The 19576-nt window shown below is 38.2% G+C and overlaps 2 pseudogenes; both read right to left on the reverse strand.

Annotated features, from left to right (window-relative positions):
* Nucleotides 1–19576, reverse strand: part of LOC139950981 (alkaline phosphatase-like) — a 179851-nt pseudogene that overhangs the window by 79848 nt on the left and 80427 nt on the right.
* On the reverse strand, nucleotides 11775–16146 carry LOC139950904 (uncharacterized; annotated as a pseudogene).

The following is a 19576-nucleotide window of genomic DNA, read 5'->3' on the forward strand; positions in this document are numbered from 1 at the left end:
TATATAGCCTCTATGAATTGCAGTGGTTTGGCTGATCACACAAAAAGGAGGGATGTTCTGCATTTTTTGAAATCCAAGAAACATTCCATTTATTGTTTGCAGGACGTCCATTGGGACAAAAAATATTGAGTGCAGAGTAAGAGCTGAATGGGGGCTGGAATGCTATTTTAGTTCTTTTAAAAGCAATGCTAGAGGTGTGGCTATTTTGTTTAACAATAATTTCGAGTTTAATGTCCATAGGTCTTGCAACGATCCTAATGGTAATTTTTTGGCTTTGCATATTGAAGTGAGTGACATGAACATCACCTTGATTAATATTTATGGTCCAAATAAGGATGAGCCTTTTTTCTACGATGGTATTAGCAATACTATTAATAATTTTGATAACCCCCACACGGTTATTTGTGGGAACTGGAACTTGGTTTTGAACGATAGTATTGATTGTATTAACTACGTAAATATCAATAACCCGTTAGCAAAGAAAAGAGTTCTCAGTCTTTGTGGTGAGCATGATCTTACTGACCCCTGGCGTATTCAGAATCCTACTACTGCTAGTTACACTTGGAGGCGGCATGATTCAGTGAAGCAGTCTAGATTAGACTTTTTTCTCATTTCTTCAGAAATGAACTCTAAAGTCACCGGTTGCGATATTAAGCCAGGGTATCGTACAGATCACTCCTTAATAGACATTCAGTTCGAATTCAATCAAATGGATAGAGGGCCAGGTTACTGGAAATTTAACAATTCCCTTCTTTCTGATACGGTGTACGTTGATCAGATTAAAAATGCTATTAAAAAGGTTGTAGAAACTTATGCAGCCTTTCCCTATCTGCATTCCAACTTGGTTCAAAATCTTTCTTATCAAATTTCTCAGGGGGACTTAACAGTCACTGAAGAGCTTAAGTCAAAACAAACTGAGCTTATTGATCTGCGTAAAAAGAAAATGGAGGGTGTTCTTATTCGATCTAAGACCCTCTGGATAGAAGAGGGTGAAAAACCATCACGGTATTTTTTGAACATGGAAAAACGCAAGATGATTAATAAAACTATCAGTTCTGTTGTCAGAGATGACAACACTTATGCTAGGTCCTCCTGTGAAATCCTAAATGAGTCTAGGCTTTTCTATAAAAAACTTTATTCCGAGGCTGAAAACTTAAACGACAGCAATTTGAGCTCTGTTTTTAATGGAGTTCCAGTTCTCTCGGATAAACTGCGGGAGAGTCTGGAAGGTCCTTTGTCATACCATGAACTCCTAAATGCCCTAAAGGGGAGCAAAAATTACAAATCTCCAGGTTCGGATGGTTTCAGCTTCGAATTTTATAAGTTTTTCTTTTCTGATATTGCATGGTACCTGTTGCGTTCTTTAAATTATGCATACTCCTCAGGGAGTCTTTCAACTACGCAACAGTATGGTATTGTTACGATGTTGCCTAAGGGGGACAAGCCACGCCAATTTCTTAAAAATTGGAGACCTATTTCACTTTTGAATACCTCATATAAACTAGCCTCTTCTTGCATTTCTGATAGACTTAAAAAATCTCTTCCTTTCATTATTCATGAAGAACAAAAGGGTTTTCTTAGTGGCCGGTATATTGGAGAAAACATTAGGCTGATGTACGACTTGCTTAATTTTACAGAAAACAATAATATTCCCGGTATGTTTTTGTTAATTGATTTTTGAAAAAGCCTTTGATTCAGTTTCACACAGTTTCATTTTGAAGGTTCTTGAACAATTTAATTTTGGCCCTTCCATTCAGAAATGGTTCAGTGTTTTTTATAGCGGGGCGAAAGCTTCCGTTCTTGTGAATGGTTTTCTTTCCGAATCTTTTAAGATTGAAAGAGGTTGTAGACAGGGTGACGGTTTGAGCCCCTACCTATTCCTTTCATGTGCAGAAGTGTTCGGAATGTTGATCCGAAAAGACAAAGTGCTTAAAGGCATAATGGCTAGCGGTTGTGAATTCAGACTTTCCCAGTATGCTGATGATACAGTTCTTTTTTTAGACGGCTCAGAAGGCTCCTTTGAAAAGTCCTTTGAAGTACTTGCGGCCTTTGCTAGAATGTCTGGCTTAAAAGTCAATATTGACAAAACTAATGCGGTTTGGATTGGTAGTAACAAAGGGCGTAAGAAAGGGATTTGTGAGCACATCAAAGTTAACTGGGTTTTGGCTGAAAACTCTTTCAGAGCCCTTGGTATAGACTTTAACACTAATCTTGCTAGTATGGTGAATTTGAACTACACCAAGGTCATTTCTGCTATTAAAAGTTTAATTGAGCAGTGGTCTAAACGTAACCTAACGGTGCTGGGGAGAGTTACTGTAACAAAGTCGCTCCTTTTATCTAAGCTTACTTTTCTTATTTTAACTCTCCCCAACCCGCCTAGCAATGTTATCAAAGAATTAGACTGTATGTTCTATAACTTTATATGGAAAGGGAATGACCGTGTGTCCAGGAACCAGATGATTCAAGGCTATAGTCATGGAGGAGTTAAAATGATTGACATGCATTCGTATATAAAAGCCTTAAGGTCACCTGGATCCGCAGATTTCTAAGTTCAAATAACTTGGGTTGGGTCACTCTTTTTTTGAAGATTTCGAACACTCATGATCCTCGAGGGAGCACTCGAGGGAGGCCACCAGGCATTGCTGATCTATTTAAAAGGGGCCGAAAATCAAAACCATTTTTGGATTGATGTTCTTAATGCTTGGTGCAGCTTTGTTAAGTGTCATGTACAATCAAACATTCCTTCCGTAATGAACTGAATGGAGAAACCACAGAAATTGCTCGCCCTTTTTTACCATTTAATTTTGAGACTTTGTTGATGGATATAAAGGGCTCCACCCGTCTGTACAGTGTTTTCACCTCCAGCAAAAAAAGTTGTGCACAAGTTTATTGTTAAATGGGAAGAAAACATTGGCGTGATTTTTCCGATTCCTCAATGGTACATTTTCTGTGGTTTACCCTTTAACTGTACATGTGACACCAAGTTAAGTTGGTTCCAGTTTAGATTGGTGCATAGAATTCTGGGTGTAAACTCCTTTCTTTCTAAAATTGGTCGGAAGAATTTTAATCTGTGTACTTTTTGTAAAAGGGAAGAAGAGACACTAGTCCACTTGTTTTGTAATTGCAAGGTGTCTCTGTATTTTTGGCGTCAGATAAAACACTGGTTGACTAATACACTGAACATTGACATTAATTTTGACAACACGACTAAGCTGTTTGGTTTTCATATTTATCGGATGAAGATGAACGACAGAAAGCCCTCATTTGTTCTTATCAAAAAGGAAATAAATCATTATTTTGTAATGGAAAAAATGATCTTTGTTAAGAATAACAACTTAGATAAGTTCAATACCAAATGTGAGCCTTTTGTATTGCTATGTACCAACTAAATGCCTTGCATAATCATCAAACTTCCTGTTTTTTGCATTTTGCCATTTCTCTCTTAGTATCGTTCTATAAGTAGTTGGTTTTACCAGTAGTTTGTGTAGCTTTGTACATTGAAGAAACTTGAATAAATTTCCCCCTCCAGGGGAAAAAAAAAAAAAAAAAAAAAAATTAAATTAAATTGTTAAAATTTGAGCTCAATTGGTCGTCGAACTTGCGAGATAATAATGAAAGAAAAAAACACCCTTGTCACACGAAGATGTGTGCTTTCAGATGCTTGAATTCGAGATCAACGGCACCTAGCCTAAAGCCCAAGCCAAATAAGTGACACAACCTTCGATACCAAGATGAAACCCTCTACTAAGCCCACATCCTTGACCTATTTACATGAACATTTAGCCCAAGATTTATGCGGCGCAAAGGTTGTAGGCACAATCATGTTCCGAACGACAGACGATTGTTCGTACTTGTACAATTGGTACATAAAACAACAACTCACCTAAAAGGTTGTCAGTTTCAAGTGGATTGACGTCTTTAAATTGTTCCAAATTCCACACGTACTTGCTGTTTGTCTTGTCTTTACCTGCTTGCCATTCGTCTTAAACAAAACATAATATTGTAAAACAACTAGTGAAACAAATCCTTGCTTGATTGTTTCAATTCGTAGTATATAGCAAGAGCTTCATGTGACCGAAAGAAAATTAAATGCTGTGGAACTATAACAAACATCTAAAAAGTCAAGGTTTGATCAAGTGCAACTATTTTGATGAGAGAAACTTCAACAAGAACACAACATTTTAAAAGAACATAAACAGACAAGAATAATTATAAGATGAATAGATTCATTACCATTAAAGACACTGGACTATATTGGTAATTGTCAAAGACCAGTCTTCTCACTTGGTGTATATCAACATTATGCATAAAATAACAAACCTATGAAAATTTGAGCTCAATTGGTCGGCGAAGTTGCGAGATAATAATGACAGAAAAAAACTCCCTTGTCACACGAAATTGTGCGCTTTCAGATGCTCATCAAAATCTAATTATGAGGTCTCGAAATCAAATTCGTGGAAAACTACTTCTTTCTCGAAAACTACGTTGCTTCAGAGGGAGCCGTTTCTCACAATGTTGTATACTATCAACCTCTCCCCATTACTCGTTACCAAGTAAGGTATGCTAATAATTATTTTGAGTAATAACCAATAGTGTCCACTGCATATAAATAAGTTCGTCTGGATTGTTGATGATCATGAAAAAAAAAGATTCGTTTTTACAAATCCAAAAATATGTACGACGTTACTAAACATATAATTGACAAAGCTCCTAGCTTAGGAGTAAAACGTAACTACTAGTACTAAATTATATGTAAAGTATACATCATACATAATTTTGGATTTGTAAAAACGAATCTTTTATTTCAGATTCATTACCACTTTATATTCAAGTACATTCCTCCTATCTTCTATAACTACGCACCATGCTGTCTCTATGGTAATGTCAGCGCTTTGCGGCTCATGGACAGTTATCGATTCACCATTATCGACTTACCAATATTGATTTACCATTGTCGTTTCAATATTATCTTTTCCCATTATCGATTCTCCATTACTGATTCACAGTTATCTTTTTACGACTATCGGTTCACCAATTATTGATCCACAAATATTATCGAATCACCATTATCGATTCACCAACATCGAATAGTGGTTATTGATTTACAAATATCGACTCACCAATATCGACTAATAATTATCGATCAACCAATTTTGATTCACCATTATCAATTCAGCATTATTGATTTCAGTAGCTCGGTTTCTATGGAATCTGGATGGGATCAGAAGCTGTTAAAGCAAAATGGTGCAATTCATTCATTCAAACTGATATTTATTTCCATACTTCATGAAAACAGAGTACAAACAATGTTTTTAAGGAATAACCAATAAACAAAGCTATTTAATGAGGGTGAGAAAAAATAAATACATAGAGTATGGGGGCATCATCTGGAAGCCGAGGCTTATGTAGGGATGCCTGGGGACAGACAATAAACGGGGACAAGAACGAACGGACTGACAAAACGAACAAAGACAGACATGATGAAGACAACAATGATGAGAACACTAATTGCACAATAATAATAACAATGATAATAATAATAATAATACTACCAATAATAACAATAAGAATAAGAAATCGAGAAATAATAAAAAAGCGTTTGCTGACGACTTAGGCAAAAGTAAAATGAGAGCGAGAAGGCAAACTATGTCAAATACTGGGAGAGGAGAGCTCTTTTATAGGCGCGTTTAAATCGACCCACAGATGATTGTGATCTAATCGACTGGCTTAAACCATTCCAAAGACGCGGCCCAAAGAAACGAAGTGTTTTTAAGTGGAATGATGAGCGGGTGAATGGCACATAAAGGTGTGATTTGTTATGTGTTCTGGTAGAGTACCCATGAGTGTCACGGACAAAGGTAAAGAATGAACGAAAGGAGGTGGGTAAAAGGTTGTGGGTGAATTTGTACATGAAGATACCCGTATGAAGTTTATTAATGTCTGCAAGTGCTAGTGAGTGTAACTGTGCGAAAAGAGGTGCGGTGTGCTCTCGGGGATGCGATAAGGTGCATATCCTGATGGCCCTTTTTTGAGTGGTTAATAATGAATGGAGTTTGTTTTTAGAAACTTGTGCCCAGATGATATTACAATAGTTAAGATATGGAAGAATGAGGGTATTATAAAGTAATACCAAAGATTTGGGAGGAAGAAAAGCACGAAGTCTAGACATAACACCAGTGTTGCGGGAAATGGTTTTAGTAATGGAAGAGATGTGTTCAGACCAGGAGAGTTGATCATCAATAATGACACCTAGAAAATTAGTGGAGTGAACTTGAAGGATAGGATTATTGTCGATACGAAGAATAGGAATATCTTCTGAGAGATGAGAGGATTTACTGAAGAGCATGAACTTAGTTTTGTGTTCATTGAGGGAAAGTTTGTTGGCTTTAAACCAGGAAGATACTTTAAGAAGTTCGGCATTCATAATATTTAAGGATTTAGCCGGATTGGAGTCAGAGAAAGCAATAGTTGTGTCATCTGCAAAGAGCGTAAAAGACAGAAGGGAAGAAGAAGAATGCAGATCATTAATATAGAGCAGAAAGAGGAGTGGGCCAAGAATAGAACCCTGTGGAACGCCATGATGAATTTCTTGCCAAGGAGAGTTGTGATTTTTAAAAGAAGTGAACTGCTGTCTATTGTCAAGATACGAAGAAAGCCATTTGAGAGCAACACCTCTTATGCCGTAGAAATTAAGTTTGTCAAGGAGAATGGAGTGATCAATGGTGTCAAATGCTTTCGAAAGATCAACAAAGACACCGACAGTGCTCAATTTATTATTTAGAGCAGTGGACACTTTATCAACAAATTGAATAAGCGCCATGTCTGTAGAGTGTTTAGCTCGAAACCCGTACTGAGAGTCAGAAAGAAGATGGAAGCGAGAAAAAAAAGTATTGAGTCTGTTGTAGAAAAGTCTCTCAAGAATTTTAGAAAAGCAAGGAAGAATGGAGATAGGTCTGTAATTGCTGATGTTATGTTTATCACCGTTTTTAAAGACGGGAATGACTTTAGCAACCTTTAGATTAGAAGGAAAGGAACCAGTAGTAAAAGTAAGGTTGAATATGTAAGCAAGAGGGCGAGATATAAAGGAAATGACAGATTTAATCACAGAAGAATTTATGCCATCGAATCCGCAGCTGGAGCTGCCTTTTAAATCATTGCTTATTTTAATGACTTCAAGAAAGTTAGTAGGAGTCAGAAAAAAAGAAAAGCTGTTCGGGTTATGAAGAAAGTCTGTATAGTGTGAATTAGTACTGGGGATGTTATTAGCCAATGAAGCACCAATGTTAGAGAAATGTGTGTTAAACGAGTTAGCGATTTCAGGAGGGTCTCGAAGAGTTTCTTCGCTGTTGGTGAATTCACAAGGGAGGTCAGCCCTTTTATTTTTGCCCAGAATGCTGTTAATTTCACGCCAGATATTTTTTAAGCTTGTTTTGTTGTGATCCAGCTTCTGGGCAAAGTAATTCTTTTTAGCAGCACGAATGACTAAGGTGAGACGATTACGGTAATCCTTATACAGACGCTCGTTAGCAGCACTTGGATTACGTAAGAAACGCCGGTACAACCTGTTTTTGTGATCAGCAGAGTTGGCAATAGAGTGATTAATCCAAGGCTGATTTCTCACAGAACGACCCCTAGATTTTACTGAAAAGGGGAAATGAAGATTGTAAAGAGAGTTAAAGGTAGAAAGAAAAGCATTGTAGGCAGAATCGGCTTGGTCCGCCGCATAGACTTCGCCCCAGTTCAGATTGACAATGTCTGCAGTGAAAGAACGGATTGTAGTTGCATTAATGTCCCTTGTGACATAGGTATTTCGAGCAGAGGCCGAGTTGTCAAGACAAAAGGGAGTCACCTGAAAAAGTGGTAGGTGATCGGTGATATCCGAATAAAGGATCCCTGCAGACATATCTTGATCATTGTTAGTAAGGATGTTGTCTATTAGAGTGGCACTGTGAGGGGGTGATACGGGTCGGTTTGTCAAACAAAGGGCGGAAGCCATAAGCGTAAAAGGTATTCACAAAATCATCTGTAGGTCGATGGTTAGAGCAATTAAGCAAATTTAGATTGAAGTCTCCCATTATGTAACAAAGCTTGTTTTCGTTGGTGACAGTATTGAGACAAGAATCAAACGACCTGATAAAGTTATCCGGGGAAGCCCCAGGAGCCCTGTAGACATTACCGACAATCAAATTAACAGCGTGGACTCGTTCAATTTCTATGTAGACACATTCAAAATCTTCACAAGATGACATGAGGTCCTCACGAACGTGGAAATTGAGCGAGTTTTTCACAAACATGGCAGCTCCTCCCCCTGTTTTATCGGAACGAGAGGAATGAATGAGTTGGTAATTTTTCATGTGGACATATTGAGGAGGAGCTTCTTTAAACCATGTTTCTGAAAAGCCGTAGATAGAAAAAGAATGATTGAGTGAGAGCACGAAGTCATGAATATCGTAAAAATGTCTACAGAGGCTCCTGGAGTTCATATAAAAAATTTAGAAATTATCAGGGGTAGAAACATTTAGATTACAAAAATCATTGCGATCAAAGTAAGAACAGGTATTGTAGCTAGCATCATCAGCAACAAATGAGTTATCAGTGGTTAAATTAGCAAACATAAATGCAAACAAATATAAACAGAAACAACAGAAAACTTAGTCACAAATGAAGTACGATCAAAGGAGATGGAGTATCAATGAACGTACATCAAATTACATGGAGCACAGAAAGAAAGAAAGAAAAAAATGAACAAATATAAATTCTCATAATTACAGGGAAACACACAAGTAAGTTCATTCAATAAGACATTATTTCATGAATCCACACATATGTCTCCCTCCAACCATAAGAACCCATATAAAAAAAAATAGAATATATAAGAAATGAAGATAATTAACTAAATAAATAACTATAATTATAAAGCTCAAAATAAAATAAAATAAAAAGCAGAAATGAAATCGAGCAAATGCAAGCAAGAAAAGCAAAACATATACATATTAAATCACACTCAAATAAATGAGTACAATTCTGGCAATGGAACCTCAAACAAACAACTGAGTTTAAGCAAAACTGTCCAATGGAGAACCAAATGAAGGTGATAATTACTAGCAACATGGAGGTAGCAAGCACAGTGTTATCCGGTAGGTGAAGACAGCAAAGAAATGGAATGTTGATGAAGGTGTAATGAGATGGAAGCGTGATGAAAAGAGTCTGGCGTTGCTACTGGTGCGGGCAGGGGGAGTATCAAACTCGGTAGAATGCAGCGAGACCCCCTGTGTTGTTCCGCCACTTGCCAGCAACAAACCTGTACTTGTGTCCTTCCTTGTAGGCCTTGGACGCCTCCAAACTCCAACGGCGTTTCTCTTGCAGATCTTGCCGGGTCAGATCCTCGGTGCAAAAGTAGGGGGTGTCGGCCAAGACCTGTCGCTGTTGACGAAGAATGGTAACTTTGTCCTGGTAACAGTTAAGTTTAAACAAGAGATGTTGTGGACGACCCGGTGTTTTGGGGCCATCCCGATGGGCTCTTTCAAGCTTGACGTCATGGAGGCCAAACTTGTCCTTGAGCATCTGCTTGCAGATGTCCAGGCAGTCTTCATCCTTGTTTTGAGGGAAACCAATCACTCGGATGTTGCTCCGACGGCTAAACCGCTCCAACTTGTTAAGTTTTTCAGCATGTTCAGCTAACTGTGTTTCAGCTTGAGCCCACTTGGTAGCCATTTTCTCAAGCTCGTTGATCTTTACTTCAAGTTCATCCACGCGTTTAGTTTGGTACTCAATGGCTGTATTGAAGCTTGCCTCAATGGTGTCGATGCGCCTATTAAGGTCGACTTGTCCCCGACGGATCTCTTGCAGGGCACCCCGGACAAACTGCTGGAAGTCCTCATGGGGTTCCAGGGGCTCAGTGGAGGGGCCCGACTGGGGTGACAAAATGGGTGTCTCCCGATCCGGTGACATTCACTTTGCGTCTTATCTACACTTCACTGCATAATACACAATAATAACTCTTCCCCATACACAGTTGTGGCGTTAGCGAAGCACAAGGAGCGACGCCTACTCTTTTATTATATAAGAAAACATAAGAAAACATAAGTGTTATTATATTATATTAACTTTACGTCTTACCATTAAGCTGACATTGTACCTTCTTTGCACTTTGCACTTTGCACTTTTTGCACATTTTGCACATTTTGCACATTTTGCACATTTTGCACTCTGCACATTTTGCACTCTGCACATTTTGCACTCTGCACTGTGCACTAAAAAAACACATCATTGGGGGAACACGACTTCCAGGAAAAACCAGAGAAGTTACTCTGGAAACCTGTGCCCAAAGACATTCGGAGTCCTCCTCCGTGAAGGTGTTGGACCTCACCTTGGCTGCCAAAATTAAATTTAAATAAATTACCTTACTTATTCCGTAGTAATTAAACTTAACGAGAAGTACGCTGTGAAAGTGCTTGCTAGACTGACTACAATACTCTTTGTAACTTCCTTTTAAACCTCCCTCTTCACCCCTATTACATAATGGCCACCTGATATGCACAATGCATTACTCGAATTCCTATAAGACAATTATTTCCCGCTATACTACGAACCGCGGGAAATGTGTAGTCTTATCTACACTTCACTGCATAATACACAATAATAACTCTTCCCCATACACAGTTGTGGCGTTATAGCGAAGCACAAGGAGCGACGCCTGAATATAATTTTTCAAAGCAAGAGTGTAGCAGTTAAGAAAAGTGAAACAACTAAATTATTTTACTCATAGACCTATGATGAGCGACTCGAAGCTTCTTTACAAATACCGATGACTTTGAAACTACGTAACCATATCTACGAATTATTTAACAACGTTTTGTCTGTCTCTTGCAGAACAACTTGTATTATTATGGAAACCGCTAATGGAAACTTCTATAACCTCTTTCTGTAGTTACAGGCCAAGGCTTTTGCTTACTTGTAGCCTTTTTTCAATAGGGTCTTGAACATACCCATCTTTGCTCTGTTCTCTCCTCCATCGGCCATGCCGCCTGAGACAACGGTCACTTACTTCTTTTTTGGCCGCTGTCGTAGCCCCGCCGGATCTTAGGGAATGTACCCCGAAATTATCGTTAGGTGCTACTGAACCTAACATCTTAAGAATGCATTCCCTAGCTCTAGAATAGCTTAACTTTTTATCTTTTGTTAATAACTTGCAAACATTCTTGGTTCTATAAGCTGGTTTAAACAGGAAATGGTTCGAATCGGAAGTTACACCCGCAACGGACATAAATCTCAACAGCATATTGTATGGACACGCTGAACTTGAACCTTTAGCAATTGAAACCTCATCACCTGTTCTGTACTGATCTGTCTTACTTTTTTGTATGGAAATTACAAAATAATCTGGTTGGATGTTTAAATCTTTACATCGAATGGAACTTAATTCGTCATATCTCAGAAAACCTGCAAATGCTGTAGTTATCATACACAAATCTCTTATTACGATTACGTCATTGCTATTTACAAAATTGTTTACAAAGATCCATTATCATGTCGGCAGTGACTACATCTTTTTTAACAGTTTTGTGACCTGTAGTCCGCTTTGCGGCTTCGTGAAGATTCCTGACGAAGGCGTTACTAGTGGGATCGTCCAAGCCGTTTATTTCATGGGCCCATTTGATGCCATAAACGGCCGCCGAAATGACATGGTGCGTTGACCCCGTGTCCAGTAGTTTTGTCAAAAACACTGCGACATGAATTGGTCCTGCTGGTAAGTCACACAAATTGTTCTGGTTGCAAAATTGTTGCCATCTCTTGAAACTGTTATAGTATTTACAAACTGTGCTGTCGCTTCTGGCTGCCATCATGTATCTGCACATCTTCTCCGCGACGCCTTCTTCACTAACTCCCGCTGTCTCCAATGCCTCACTTACACTGCTCCTCAGATGGATACCTGGTAAAGAAAACAAACATATTATTCCTTTGTCTCGTATTAATCACGTACCGTTTCGGATTGTGTGAATCATATCCTTGCCAACTGGCTATATTTGATTCAGAATACAATTTTCAAAGCGATTAATTTGAATTTCAATGGATTATCTACAAAAATGCCATTACTGCCGGATCCTTTGCGGATCACATTTGAACAAGGTAACACTTCCTTAGCTTTTACAAAACTGTGAAAAACCTCTGGTTCTGCGACCAGCGAAGGCCAAAATGGAGACGATCTCCATAGGGGAACAACAATAGTCCCCTTTGCCTTGTCCTTTTGCATTTTCTTCAGTGTTCTCAGAATTAATCTTGGTGGCGGTACCAACCAGTTACATTCGTTTGACCAATTCTTAGTGAATGCATCTACGCCTTCCGTTCCAGGACACCACCACCTGGAGTTAAACCTCTTACACTGTGAGTTCAAATTTGATGCAAACCTGTCTATGGAGTGTGGACCCCAAACTATATCCCAATAAGCAAATACTTCTGGCTGAATTTGCCAGTCATCACTGTCGGTTGTTCTGCTGAGAGTATCAGCCAGTACATTATATTTCCTTTTAATCCATTCAGGTTCAATAACTATACTTTTCTGCTCACAAAATCGATTGATATTTAATGCAATTTGCTGAAGATTAGATCGTCTGCTACCCGAATTTATTATTCTCTTCACATTTTGATTATCGGTAAACCATTTAACTTTCCTGTTTTCCAACATTTCAGTGTTGCTTTTCAGTACTCTTTCTACTGCTACAGCTTCTCTCCAACTGGAGCTTTGCTGAGCCTCTTCTTTGTTCCATGAACCCATCACTTCTGTGCCTTCAAGTAAGGCTCCCGCACGAAGGAAAACATACCCGCCATATCCAATAGCGGATGCATCACTATATGCTTCAATTACATGATCAACTTTACTTTCAATACTTAAACCTTTGTCGTTTAAGGTTCTAACCTCCTTCTTCCAAAATCGAATCTCCTCATAAGCCTCATGGTCTATCTTTACTGGGGCATTCCAGCTTGCCCTTGTATCGATACAACGATACAGTGCACGAGTTTGCAATCTTACCAATCTTCCTATAGAATGTGTTAAAGAAATAATCTGACCAACTGCTGAAGCTAAAATTCTGGCTGGAATCAAATGACACTTATCCGAATCCATCTGATAAATAATTGACTCAAGCATCTTTTCAACTCTATCAATTCTATTTGGTACAGCATGTAATGAACCCGAGGCCATGAGCCAGCTGAAACCCAACCATTGTGCACTTTGCGAAGGTTCCCAGACGCATTTCTCATGTGAGATCAGGAAACCCAAATCCTGCAATGATTTCTGCACTTTGTTACTGAGTATGAGTCCTGCTTCTAAAGTACTACTACCCGCTAGCCCATCGTCTATGAACATGATAATCTTATGACCTCTAGACCTCCACAATGTAAGAAAAACTTTCATCATTTTAGTGAAAATGTACGGTGCAGTTGCCAATCCAAAAGGAAGTACATTGAACTGATAGTAATGTGTTACACCTTCTTTGTCCCATGAAAAACCGAGATATGGTCTATGCTGCACAAAAATTTCAATATGATGATAAGCTTACTTGAGATCAAAAGTAAACAAGTAATCCCCTGTAACAAACATTTGTTTTGCAACGGTAACATCTTCATACTTAAACTTGAACTGTGCCAAATGAGGGTTGATATCTCTACAATCCAAAACTAGTCTTGGTTTACCATTCTTACTGAAAGCAACCGTCAAGGGATTGACACATGATGGTTTGTGTAAGACTTCAGAAATACAGCCTTTTTCTTTTAGTTTTTCAATCTCTGTTGCAACGAATAACTTGTTCTCCAAAGCCGACCTATTGTTTTTCAAATGAAAAACACCTGGTAGTGTTCTAAAGGGTATTCTATACCCGTCTACAATAACTGCCTTTATATGTTCATTTACTTTCGCTTCTTCCCAGTGTTTTAAGGAAGCCTTTAGTCTACCTACTGTTGTTAACACAAACGATTTATTTGGTACACCTTTTGTTTCCTTGATTAACACCGATGGTTCATAACCGGTTTTCTGATTCCAGTCAAAACTGAGATCAATAATAGAACAAATATTATCACTTATCTTATCACTTGGAAGTTGTCGTCTCTGTGGGCACGAATACTTCCAATGCCCTGGCTGGCCGCAGTTGAAACAGAGCCCCGGTTTCTTGGCTGATGTCACGCTGCTCACGCTCGTTTGTTGAGTGTTTGCTCCTGACTTCCCGGCAGGCTGAGAAGCCGGCCATGATGAAAATTTTGTGGATTTCTTTATTCTTTTGGCCTGCTCAATCTTCAGCTTCTTACTGGCTCTGGATTCAGCCCGGTTGATTTTCTTTTCGTCGTCAGAATCAGAGGCCAGTGGGTTGGTTTCATATTCATGAACAACCTTCCATCCGGACTCCGATACGTCGGCCATTCTGATCAGCTTTTGGCGATGATTTATCAAGTTTATACCTTCAGATATGCTGTTGATAGCCTGTGGAACATCTTTGAGGTTTGTCACGCTCGTTTCTGCTTCTCTCAGCTTAGTAGCGACTTTTGCATTGAATTTAAATTGATCCTCGCAGCTCTTACGTTTGAACGTATATAGTTTCTTCAAGACATATATCGTGACAGTGGTTTTTCATTATTTTTTACAGGTATGTTGATTTTATTTTCTTTATTAATTCCATTGTGCTTTTTAATAGAACTATCTAGATTATTGAACTTCATTATTTGATTTGTGTTATGAACTTGATCAAGACAATGTCACTTGAAGACAGTTGGGAGTTTTCACTCCAAGGTTACAAGATCAAGAAAGGATTTGTTTCAGACTTGGAAGACAGTTGAAATGTATTTTAGAGTTTCCGTTGTTAAGTCATAATGGACAGTGATAATGATTTGATTTAGATGAAGTGAAATTGCTTTCTTTAAATACTGCTTGGACTTTATTTAGTAGTTAAAGGTTACTTTTATTTGCTAAGGTATCACTTTTCTAAGTTTGCTTTCAAGTGTTAAAGTGTACTTTATTTGTAATATAGACATTCATTACTAGTTTCTGTTTGAAGTATTTGTTGGAAAGAACTGTAATGTTCTTTCAGATATATTTTAGTTTGGAAGTATTGTTAACCAGTACTTTGACCGAACTCCATGTATAGAGAATATTGGTAGCCAAAGACCATTGGTTATTGGAGGTTCAAGATCTTCCTATACTAGACCACACAGTGTGAGCCCAGTGGCTCTGAAGTTGTTTATTGGGTGGTGTTGCAGTAGGGCAGGAAGTGAGATCAGTAGGCAAGAACACCTACTTTTCTTGTGCATACTTAAGTAGCTGTAGGCAAGAACACCTATTTTTCTTGTGCATATTTAATTAGCTATGCCTTGATCATTTACTGCAGGGACAAGATTGTAATGATTGTAGGTTGAACACCTGTTGAAAGGAGTTATTGTGTATGCATTTAAAGGTGTTTGTTTTATGAAGTTTATTCTTTGAACCATTTTGAACCAGATTTAGAGATCAGTATATTTAATTTAGTTATTTGTTAGAAGTAAGTTTGAGTTTATTGCATTACATCTTCAGTAAAGTAAGTAAGTACATAGTTTAAAGATTGACAAGTACTTAATGTTTTGATAATGGTTGATGTAACGTGATTCTGATACCAGTGATGACCAGTAACAGACATTAAAGGAGTTTCTTCAAGATATATATCGTGACAGTGGTTTTTCATTGTTCTTTACAGTGGTCATCAACCCGATTTTAATGTGCTCCGTTTAGATTGCCAGTTTGGGTAATTTGGCGGGTGCAACACTACGTCACTTCAGAGGGAGCCGTTTCTCACAATGTTTTATACTATCAACAGCTCTCCATTGCTAGCTTGTTACCAATACCAAGTACATTTGTATGCTTACAATTATTTTGAGTAATTACCAATGGTGCCCAATGCCTTAACCCGTGCTTTGAGTGGTCTGTATACCCTGCAAGATATGTTAAAAATTTTACCACACAGGCGAAGTAGGATTCTACTCTACTGATTGACCTCTGTGCTTTCTGCTCTACTCCATATAGTACTGTACAAAAACCATGGTTGTACAGAACCAATGATTGCTAAAACCAACGATTGCTAAAACCAACGGAGGGCTAGATAGGGCGCCCTCTGCCTTGTTAATCATGGATCATTGCAGAATAGCATGAGTTTTTATGACGAAAGTGTCAGAGAATGCTACTCAATGCTAAAGCATAGGGACAGAATCCTACACAATGTTAAAGCAATAGGGCCAGAATCTACACAGTGCTAAAGCATAGGGGAAGAATCCTAGTTCCTACACAATGCTGAAACATAGGGGAAGAATCCTGCACAGTGCTGAAGCATAGGGCCAGAATCCTACTCAATGCTAAAGCATAGGGCCAGAATCCTACTCAATAAGCATAGGAACAGAATCCTACACAGTGCTAAAGCATAGGGCCAGAATCCTACACAGAGCTAAAGCATAGGGCCAGAATCCCACTCAATTTGCTAAAGCATAGGGCCATAATCCTACTCAATGCTAATGCATAGCGCCAGAATCCTACTCAATGCTAAAGCATTGGGCCAGAATCCTACTCAATGCTTAAATGAACACGTTGCCTTGAATCGGTCGAGTTGGTCTTTGAAAAGCGTTTGTAACCGTTTTTTATAAAATGCATATGGGTATAAAGATGTTGTAAAAGTAGAATACAATGATCCACACAAACATGCCTCGAAATAGCGTGGTTTTCCTTTTACCTCGTCGACTAACACGTCGGCCATTTATGGGGGTCAAAATTTTGACTCCCATAAATGGCCGACCGTGTTAGTTCTCACAGTAGAAGGAAAACCACGCAATTTCAAGGCAAACTTGTGTGGATCATTGTATTCTACTTTTAAAACATCTTTTCAACTATATGCATTATATACAAAACGGTTACAAACGCTTTTGTTTTGACCAACTCGTCCGATCCAAGGCAACGTGTTCCTTTAAGCATAGGGACAGAATCCTACACAGTGCTAAAGCATAGGGACAGAATCCTACACAGTGCTAAAAAGCATAGGGACGGAATCCTACACAGTGCGAAAACATAGGGCCAGAATCCTACTCAATGCTTAAGCATAGGGCCAGAATCCTACTCAATGCTAAAGCATAGGGCCAGAATCCTACACAGTGCTTAAGCATAGGGCCAGAATCCTACACAATGCTTAAGCATAGGGCCAGAATCCTACTCAATGCTAAAGCATAGGGCCAGAATCCTACACAGTGCTAAAGCATAGGGACAGAATCCTACACAGTGCTGAAGCATAGGGCCAGAATAAAGCATTAAAGAGGAAGAACCTTAATCAATGCAATGCAAATTAAAGTTGACAAAATTAATTCAATTTAATATAAAACAGGTTTATTGAAAAAATCCATCGCAATTACAAAACTGAGTTCCACATATTAATGTCAAATAATCACATAAAAAACAAATTTAAAGGTTGCGTTTAACCATAGAGCTATACATATTGAATAATAATATTAATAATAATAATAATCTAAATTTATATAGCGCTAACTTGCTCTGTGTTTTGAAGCCACCCTGGGCACAGACATGTTTGATGTGTTGCATGACTATGACACGATTTTAATTCACATTGACGCTTTTTTTTTTTTATTTGGCGTATGCGCTTTCGTACGCAACTGCCTATTAGCGTCTGTCTGCGCTACGAAAACTTAAATTAATAGTATACATGCCTTTTAAACATAACGCAAATGACGCTCGCAGTTTGGACGCTCATCAGCAGATTGTGCGTTTACTTTTGCTGCATCTTATGGTTCGATGACACATAGAAAATAACAAATGCACTATCATGCAAATAGCCGTACAATTGCCGTACAAAATATCCAGCTTTTTTGTATTCGTTTGTACATGAACATTTGATGCGCCCACATGGCTTCAAAACTTAACTGCATGTATAATGGGGTGTTAGCGCTCTAGTCACATCAATATATATAGCTCTATGCATTTAACAGAAATCTGTCATAATAATAGAAAGTGCTTCCAACTTTGAAATTGTTTTGAACTTGAACCTTTTTCTTGTGAGAAAATTGTCTGACCAAGGTCCTATTATGGGTGAGCATTCATTGCTCACTCAAAGTTATGTATCCCAAAAACCGTTTTTGTGTGAAAACGTATTGAACATTTTAAACAACAGTTTGTGAGAAGTAATTTGTTTGCCAAGCAAGTGTGTTTACCAACATTTTGTTGCAATTTCATGGTAGCTAAAGATTGACAGCCACTGTTGAACAATGGCAAAAGACCATCACTTGCTACAAACTTAAATCTCCTGCCATGTTTAATTCACATGTTCACCGCAGGGTTACAGGGCACATCTCTTGAATGTCACATAATGCAGGTTTCTGTCACTAATTACTTTCTACTAGAGAGGCATAACAAGATTTTGAGATGTTAATAACACAATGATACTATGAAAAGCATTGTATGGAAAAGAGATTTAAAAAGCATTCATAAATACCTCAGACAGTTTCTCTACTCCTATTGGTGGAGAGCGCGTCACATGGGGGTGTTTAAATGGTTGATAATGACCAGTGTTTATAACTGGCTGGCCTCTGCACAAGATTATCACGCAAAATGCAATTCATAGCTATTAGAAACAGCGCGTAATCTACTTCTAAGTGCGCGCACATAATCTATTTCTAAGCTTGCGCGCGTACACACAACCCACGCACAACAGACTCTCCACAAAGGTTTTGAAAAAAATATTTCAAAACTCAAATTTTAAACGGTCAAAGTGTCTGTAATTGTATTTTTGTAATGTTTTCTAACAAAAGGGCATTTATGATTCGGAATAAAAAAGTAGTGACTCTTTCTTAAATGTCCGTTTAAACCTTGCAGGGTCATTGCCATGCGCTCAAGACCCTCGCCCGAGCCGATCACACGTAACAACCTGTCGCTACCCTTTTATTCCCTTATTAAAGGCACTGAACACTATTGGTAATTAACTTGGTAACAGGTAACGCTGAGCTGTTGATAGTATAAAACATTGTGAGAAATGGCTCCCTCTGAAATAACGTACTTTGTGAGACGAACAAAAATTTCTCACTCAAATATTTATTGAATTCAAGCAACTTCAACAACCGATTGAGTTCAAATTTTCACAGGTTTGTTTTTGTGTGCATTATGTTGACATACACCAAGTGAGAAGACTGGTTACCAAAGGTGTCCAGTGCCTTTAAAAGTTACATTGAATGTTTTTGCATGCTTTATTATTATTATTTTCAACCATGACATTTGGTCATTGATATCAACATCCAAATAATATAAAAATGGTCTAGTAAGTAGCTAGGAAACTGTTTCATGTAACATACATTATAGTATAATGGACTATCATTATTTAAAGGCAGTGGAGACTATTGGTAATTGTCAAAGACTAGCCTTCACAGTTGGTGTATCTCAACATATGCATAAAATAACAAACCTTTTTTTCTCAAAAACTAAGGCACATCAGAGGAAGCCATTTCTCACAATGTTTTATACTATCAACCTCTCCCCATTACTCGCCACCAAGAAAGGTTTTATGCTAATAAT

Source organism: Asterias amurensis, chromosome 18 (genome assembly GCF_032118995.1).
Source record: "Asterias amurensis chromosome 18, ASM3211899v1".
Taxonomy (NCBI): Eukaryota; Metazoa; Echinodermata; class Asteroidea; order Forcipulatida; family Asteriidae; genus Asterias; species Asterias amurensis.